Raw genomic sequence first — 8,573 nt, forward strand, 5'->3', positions numbered from 1 at the left:
TACAGAAACTGGATGATAGGTAGGCATTTATGACACCCAATTCCAATAGCATTGCAAGTGATTATTTTCAGTGGAAGTAGGGTAACTACTAAGTTCCTAAACTTCCAAGTAAGTGAGGTATCCTGGGAAGCTTCCCACTCCATTTATCTGTGGCCCTTTCACATCTCCTAGAAGACAGTTTCCATCAGCAAATCCTCTTGTCTGTCAAAAATAACCCCTTTAGCATTATACATAGATCTGACTCCTCTCAAGATATTCTTTTTTTATCAGACTGGGAAAAAAAAAAAGAAAGAAAAACATCATATTATCTCAATGGGTCTGGTGCTATATCAAAGGAAAGCAATCTGATTATCATTTTGTAATAACTCATACCAAGAGATGAATGACTAAAGTTTAAACCCACATTGAGATATTTACCTTTCAAAATAGTATCTTGCTAATGCAAATGACTCTTAATGGTTGGAATAGTGGAGAAGATATTCTAGCAAAGAGACTTTCCTTATGAAACCAGACTTCTCCTTTTTTCCTTGACCCATTAACAAAAAGGACATCTGCCTCCTCCTGACAACAATCCATCCAGACCTCATCTGTAAGTTGTACAGCAGATAGAGTACTGGACTTGAAGTCAGAAAAACCTAAATTCAAATCCTGCTCAGGCACTTACTAGTGGTGTGACTCAGTGAAAGTCTCTAAACCTCTCCCTTCATCTGTAATATGGTGACAATAATAATTGTTGTGATGATCAAATGAGATAATATCTATAAAGAATTTTACAAGTCTTTAAGTGCTATTTTTATCATTGCTACTGTTACATCTTGTCTCCTCCAATTAAATTATGAATTCCTGTCTTATTCCATTTATATCCCCATTGCTTGCCACATAGTAAATGTTTAATTGATGCTTTTTCATTCATTTATCAGTAACTTGGCACCCCAATTATAAAAGGCTCACAGTAGCATTTATGTGAAAATCTCTATGAAAATCAAAATTATATAGTGTAAAGCATTCTAGAAAAGATGTTACATCTTTTGAAGCCGTTCTCCACAAAAGAAAGTTTTTGTCACCTAAGTTCTTGACACTATCAAATGTTTCAACATCAGAGACTTTCAACATCAGAAATGACATTAAAAAAGATGCTTTACTATCTGCTTTGTCACTGCACCCTTAGCAACACCCTAAGATCTCTTCCTATCAGACTTGGAGCTGAAACCTCTTATATATGTTGTCTTTCCCATCAGAATGCAAGTTCCTTGAGAGAAGACACTCTCTTACTTTTCTATTTGTATCTCTAGGGCTTAACAGTATTTTGCATGTAGAAAATGCTTAATAAATTCTTCATTCATTGATGTAGAATTAGGAAGAGCTGAAGTTGAATGCTCTCCGACACTTGGGCAAGTTACTTATATCACTCAGGCCTCGGTTTTCTCATCTATAACATGTTGATAATAATGCGTCTCATACCTACTCTACATAGATATGATGAGGATTGAGTGTGATATTTGCAAAGTCCTTTGCAAACCTTAAAATGTTATCCTTTCCACCATAAACTACTAAGTGACATGTTGTTTGCCTTGAAATTCAGTATCTTTTGTTTCCTTTGTAGCTGTTGTTTTCTTTTACTCAAATTAAATATTAATCCAAATATTTGCAGTAGTTACCAGAGAGGTGTAATTCTGAATTATAGCTCTTTAAGATATGACTGAGAACAAAGTAGAAAAGCGTTCTGTTCTTAGCATAGAGAAAGAACTCCTTTAGCTTCACTTATCTAAATAGTAGTTTCAAAAGTCTGAAAAGAGCCCAATACAGTCTATAGCCAGAAGTACTATGTCCACAGCATAGGTCCTTAAAAAATAATCATGAGGAAGGGGAAGTGTGAGAGCAGTAGGCATTAAGAGAACTCAGCAAGAGAGAAGATTCGTGAAAGAAAAATGATTTTTACTTCTGGCTTTTATTCCAAGGATATTGGAATGCTTTCTGTTCTATTAACTTTAAGTTATGGAAATCTTTCTCAAAACAAATTTCAGTTTGTATCTGAAGTATTTCTAGCGTACTTATGATAGAGGAACTGACTTTTCTTCTACTCCAATAATAAAACAATATTCTATTATGGGAAATTACAATTCATATGACAACCTTACACATCTCATTGGTGTTATATATAGCAAATAATCAGTTTTATGTCAATATGTAATTTGCTTTAAAATATTTTTGTAACATGGGATTTAATTCTATGTTTTTCTGGTCCCTACTGAATTAGACTAAGATATTGTGTTTTAATTGTTATGGCTATGAAGCAATACAATGTTGACTCCCTTTGATGACAGCCAGCTAGAGATATAACATATGTGCCTAAGATCTCTTACTTTAAAAATTAAGAAATGCATCATTTTGTAGAGCTAGATTTGTTTTACATCTAAATAACAATTCTAATGTTAAGAAAAATATTGTATTTTCCCTTTATTTACTTCCTAAATTTTTAGGTCTAAAAACATTTAAATCTTTATTTTTGTTAAAAATAGGTCACTATCTTTGTACTTATATATCATATCTATTTAACTATCACCAGGCTTGCTAGGCACCCATGTAATACTATTAAGTAAAAAGGGCCAGGCCCTGGAAAGTACTGCTATCACCCTGGCACTTATATGCCCTATATGATTCTTAGGGAATGCTACTGAAAGGCCACATTCAATGGTTCTCACATAGTGAGTTATGGTTTATCAGCTACACATCTCCCTAGTTGGTTGATATCATTGGCCTAAGGATTTGTAGTTAATGCAATTTTACCTAATAAGAATTATTTCATGAGCCTCTACATACTGAAAACCCTGACTCCTCTATGACCAGCTACATTTCACAAAGCCTCTAATAAAATGAATATCTACCAGTATACCTCTCTCGTCCCCTACCCACCCCACCCCTAACATCAATTAGGCTAATTTTCCCCAAAAGGTGAAAAAGCTAGCTCTAGGACTTGCCTCTTCTTGGAAGCCTCTGGCCAGATTGATGTAGTTTACTGATCACCCAAAGGCACATCCACAAGTTGTCATGGTCCTTCAAACAGGGTGCATGTCCCAAGACCAAACAAGTCACCACACTCTTACCTGCTGACAAGATACATTTCCATATAGAAATGAGAGAAAGCTGCATATACCTAAGGTAAGTGCTAGAGCATCTTTATTGAATGTCCTTTCTTTGTTATGTATAATTAAACTTACTTTTTAAAAAATGTTGAATGACTTTAAAGTACTTTATTTCATCCCAATATTTAACTTTAATAAGATACTTCGTTTACCAAGGGAGACACCCTAATAGAGCCTTATTCATGTGACCTGGCATGATGAAGTTGAATCCTTTTGTGAAAAGCGTGGAATGTTTGATACAATAAACAGTGTTCTACTCTTTGTTTGTTTTGGTTTTGTTTTGGTTTTGGTTTTGTCTTTTTTATCATATAGAGTCAATAAAAGAAATAAATAATATGCAACATAATATCTATCACATAATTGCTCTTCTAATAGCTTCTCATAGACCCAGGCCATCCCCAACCAATATACAAGCAATCTCTGAACCAAGGAATTCTAGAAAGACAGAACTAAGTTATTTTAGTCTCAACACCCATACCCCTTGGAAGAGGGCAAAGGAGAATAAGAAATACCACACAGTTCCCAGATACTATTCACTTCACATCCCCTTTAGAGAGGAAAAAGAATGGAATTGATGTCCAGATCAGGGGCAGGAGGGAAGGTTGGAGCCAGAGACAGTTTTTAGGGATGCTACTGTTGTCATTGAACTGAGAAGCTAAGACTGAGCAAAGCAATTTATTGGCAAAGGCATGTAGTGAGCAGAGCTAAAGACCTAATTTAGCTCCTTTGTAAGCAAAAAGACCATGAGGCAAGGCTTATAAGACTTTTTATAGCTTGGAAATGTAAAAAAAACAAATGTAAGCAGGATATAATATCAAGTCATCTAACTTTTATTGTAGAAAGGATGAGAATTTCTTCTTCGTTGCTGAGGAACGCTGATTAGTTGTGTCCACCTGCATCCTGCAAGGATGTCTAGTGGTAGAGAGATAACAGATTTACTGGCATCCACCTGCAAGGATAGTGAGGAGTGTAGAGATAGGAGGTTTCCTTGACATAAAGGTGGCACAGTGATTTGCAGTAAGATTGACCTTAGGAACTTTTAACTCAGTGACAAAGAAACATAACTTGGGTAGTTACACAAATGTTGGTGGAGATATAGAACGAAATTAATTGCAAAATAGAATCAATTTCTCCACTCCACCTTTTAATCAATGAAAGACATGTCTCCCGGGGATCATTCATCTATAATCTAGATTGATAAGGTTTTTAATATAGTCAATATCAGCAGTGCATGATAATATAAGGCTTTCTCACACAAGTTTGGAACTGTCTTTGACACAGCAACAATACAAACTTTAAGCAGGATTGTAAGGGAGAGGGCAATAAGGGTCCATATATCAAGGGTGGCTAACAGGCCATTTCCCTGTAGCCAAGTGAACCAAAAATAAGGATTCCACCAGGGATCACTTGGGGTGGGTAGTTGTGTCTCTGCTATAATTTGTTGGATTTTGTGTAGTCTTGTCACAATTTCTACCTCAATCTGGAGGGAGGAGATGGATTCCCTTGTGGCCTGAGTCAACTAATCAATTTTGAGTGAAAGATTCAAACTACTTGGAGGGCTTACCATGAACTAATATGAGAGGGGAGAGTTATATGTCACCAGTGTCACCAAGAAAACTCAGCAAACATAAACATCATGAACAAAAGGCCAAATGATACAATGATAGAGCTGCTGGGTGGCACAGTGGATAGAGTGCTGGGCCTGAAATCAGGAAGACTCATCTTCATGAGTTCAAATCTGGTCTCAGACACTTCCTAGCTGTGTGACCTTGGACAAGTCACTTAACCCTGTTTGTCTCATTTCCTCATCTGTAAAATGAGCTGGAAAAGGAAATGTCAAACTGCTCTAGAAACTGCCAAGAAAACCCCAAATAGGGTCATAAAGAGTCAAACATGACTGAAACAACTAAATAGCAACAAATACAATGATGATCATCACTATTAAATGACATCAAGTCTCCTTATCTCCTCATAAGCCACTTCCAATGTCCTCGTAACCAGCACATTTCATCTTGAGACCAAGACATCCCAGGTAGTTGTCTGGTCCCTGGAAACATCTTCGTTTGGACATTCTTGAATACGTCTAATTCTCAAGGTAGCTCTAAAGGCGGCTCCTCTTTGAAGATCTGCTTCTCTGGTTCTGCGTTACTTACCAAGAATACTCAATACAATTTTGTACAACCTCCTAAATTTGGTTTTACAATAACCAGTTCATGTGGTGAAAAACCGGCTCAAGCACTATGGTTCTGGTCTTATTAACAATAGAGCTATAAGAATAACATCTAATTAATTCACCTAAAACTTCAGAGAATTTCAGTTATTACATACCACTTGCTGCTTCTATCTTTACCTAAACCCTATACCTGATGTGAACACTGCCGGAAAAAGACTAAATGAAAATCTTAAAAGGAATCTATGAGGGTCTGACTTGTAAAATGGCCCTTCAGTTTCTTTAAATTGTCAGACAGATACTTCAAATAGGGGAAAGACGATTTAAAATTTCTCCACAATAATTAACACAGTTTTATATGTAAAATCCTTGATATAATTTTTTAAAACTGATTATTCCATTAGAAACATTTGGAAGCCAATAATATACATTTATATATTGTAGTTCTTAGAAAAAACAGCTTAATCCTTTTGTTTTCTCAACATTTACTACTTCATTTAATCTGGGAACTTTTAGGAACTGTAGGCATGGTGACAGAAGGGTGGGGGGCATGGATAAGGATTATTATCAGACACTGGACCTGGCGTGGGGCATCTCGCCTGAAGAGATCAAGTGAGCCTACCACCATCAAGTGCTATTCTGCCATACAGATAAGTGCAAGGAGCCTGGCACTAAGGATAAATTTAAGATCACTAAAGCCTATGACCCATGCAGCAGGGACATCTTCAACTGCTATGGGGAGGAGAGACTAAAAGGGGGTGGCCCTAGTAGTGGTAACAGTACTGGTCCTAATGGTGCCCCCTTCAGACACACTTTCCATGCAGACCCTCATGCCATGTTTGCTGAGTTCTTTGGTGGCTTTTGACACCTTTTTCGGTCAATGAAACGAGGAAGAAGGCATGGACATTGATGACCCATTTTCTCGCTTCCCAATGGGCATGGGTGGCTTTACTAATATGAACTTTGGCTGGCCCCTTCCCACCCAGGAACACAGCCACTGAAAGCAGGATCTCCCAGTTACCCATGACTTTTGGAGCTCACTTAAGGAGTTGTATCAAAAAGATGAAGATCTCCCACAAGCAACTTAACACCAATGGGAATGAGGACAAGATCCTTACCACTGAAGTGAAGAGAGGGTGGAAAGAGGGGACCAAGATTACCTTACCAAAAGTGAGAGACCAAACCTCAACCAACATTCCAGCTCACATTGTCTTTGTTTTAAAGGACAAGCCACACAATATATTTAAGAGAAATTGATCTGATGTGATTTAACCAGCAGGATCACCTTCTGTGAGGCCCTGTGTGGCTATACAGTGAATGTTCCAACGCTGAATGCTAGGACCATACCCATAGTGTTCAAGGATGTCATCAGGCCAAGAATGAAGCAGGATGTTCCTGAAGAAGGCCTTCCCTTTCCCAAAACACCAGAGAAATGTAGAGACCTTATTATTGAGTTTGAAGTGAATTTCTCTGATAGAATTCCACAGTCTTCAAGAACTGTCCTGGGGCAGATCCCACCTATATAGCAATCTCTCCTCCCCAAGGACATTTCCAAAGCTCAGGGTTTTCTGGACCATTTCCAACAGGTGTGGGCCCCCAGGGTGGGAGGGACCACAGAAGGTTTTCATCTGCTGAATGCTTCGAAGGATTATGTTACAATCTTTCAAAGTCTTGCATTAGGCTTCAGTGGTTTTCAAACTATAGGATCACAGGGGCAGCTAGGTGGCCCAGTGGATAGAGCACCAGCCTTGAAGTCAGGAGTACCTGAGTTCAAATCCAGTCTCAGACCAAACACTTACTAGCTGTGTGACTCTGGGCAAGTCACTGAACCACAACTGCCTAAAAAAAACCCTATAGGATCACAGGTAATGGAATAGCACAAAAACATTCCAAGGAATTTGACCCTGTTTAAATGGTGCCTGTATAACTAGACTCCTCTCCCTTTTCCCAGGAACAATCCAAGTTTCCAGTCATCTCCAGCTCAGACCCTGAGCTGTATCAACTACCCCTATATACACACTCCCTCCTTTAGATGGAAAGCATTAGACCCACAACTGGACTCTGCTATTCTTTAGCAGTTTTTCGACTCTTGCTGGTAGTTGATGTCTGCCTGGAGTACAGTCCTGGTTGCAACACCATTTCTGCTCCTCATTGCTGTTTGTGGTGTTACTGACGTGTATTTTATTCCAGCTTTGTCTTTGTGTGTCTCATTTTTGCTTCCAAAAATAATTACATCCTTTCTTACTGTCCCAAATTAAAACCTTATAATCTATCTTCAGAATTGCCTTGCTGGTGTCCAAAAGCCAACACAAGGAGAAAACGGGAGCCTTGGCTTGGGTAACCAATGAGGCATTCTAAAATTCTTTCTCTATAGTCATTTCTCTATAGCCCATTCATAGGCTGAGGTCCATTATTATCTTTTCCTCTTCTTGGCCCAATGGGATGTACAGGATTTAGCACTGACCTTGCAAATCCCTTAACCCCTGACCTAATCTGAACAAAAGAACTCTGGCCTCTCTTAAAGGGATACAATCCTTTAGAATTTAACACAACCCTAGCTATAATACCTTTAGATAAAAGGGTCTTTTCTTCTGTAAATAATTTTTGTATAGATCTGTATGAATTTGGTGTACACTTTAAAAAAACAACAAAGAATTATAGCTGCAGCTGTCTGTATGGGCCTATATTGGAATTTAAATGAAATTTTTGTGGTTAGGTTTTTTGGGGGAGGGAGAAAATTTTTACATCTTTGTGTTATTAGAAAATTTTTGCATCTTTGCCTAAATTCCGCCCTTGGAAGGGTATTATTCTCATATCATAACTAGTAGCAAGAGGGTGGCAAACTCAAGATTTCATTTGTTTAGTTGCTTAGGATGTGAAATTAGCTTCAATTTAAGATTAAAATAGTAAGGTGGTTATTTTTTTTTTAACTTGTATCCTATTATAGTAACTCAGGGCAGCTACATGTCCTGGAGTCAGGAAGATTCATCTTCCTGAGTTTAAATCTGGCCTTAGACACTTACTAGTTGGGTGATCTGGGCAAGTCACTTAAACCTGTTTGACTCAGTGTCCTCATCTGTAAAAATGAGCTGGAAAAGGAAATGGCAAACCACTCTACTATATTTGCAAAGAAAAACCCCAAATATGGTCATGAAGAGTCAGACATTACTGAAACAACTGAACATTATGGTAATTCAGGTGTTTGGTATTAATCAGTTCATTAATAGATTTAGTATTGCAACAAAACTTCTACAATTTAC

The 8,573-nt window shown here is 37.8% G+C and overlaps 1 pseudogene; it reads left to right on the top strand.

Moving 5' to 3' along the window:
- Nucleotides 1-5,863: 5,863 nt before the first annotated feature.
- On the top strand, nt 5,864-6,839 carry LOC110216466 (dnaJ homolog subfamily B member 1 pseudogene; annotated as a pseudogene).
- Nucleotides 6,840-8,573: the final 1,734 nt, after the last annotated feature.

This window comes from Phascolarctos cinereus, unplaced genomic scaffold (assembly GCF_003287225.1).
Source record: "Phascolarctos cinereus isolate Bilbo 61053 unplaced genomic scaffold, phaCin_HiC Scaffold_5;HRSCAF=322, whole genome shotgun sequence".
NCBI lineage: Eukaryota > Metazoa > Chordata > Mammalia > Diprotodontia > Phascolarctidae > Phascolarctos > Phascolarctos cinereus.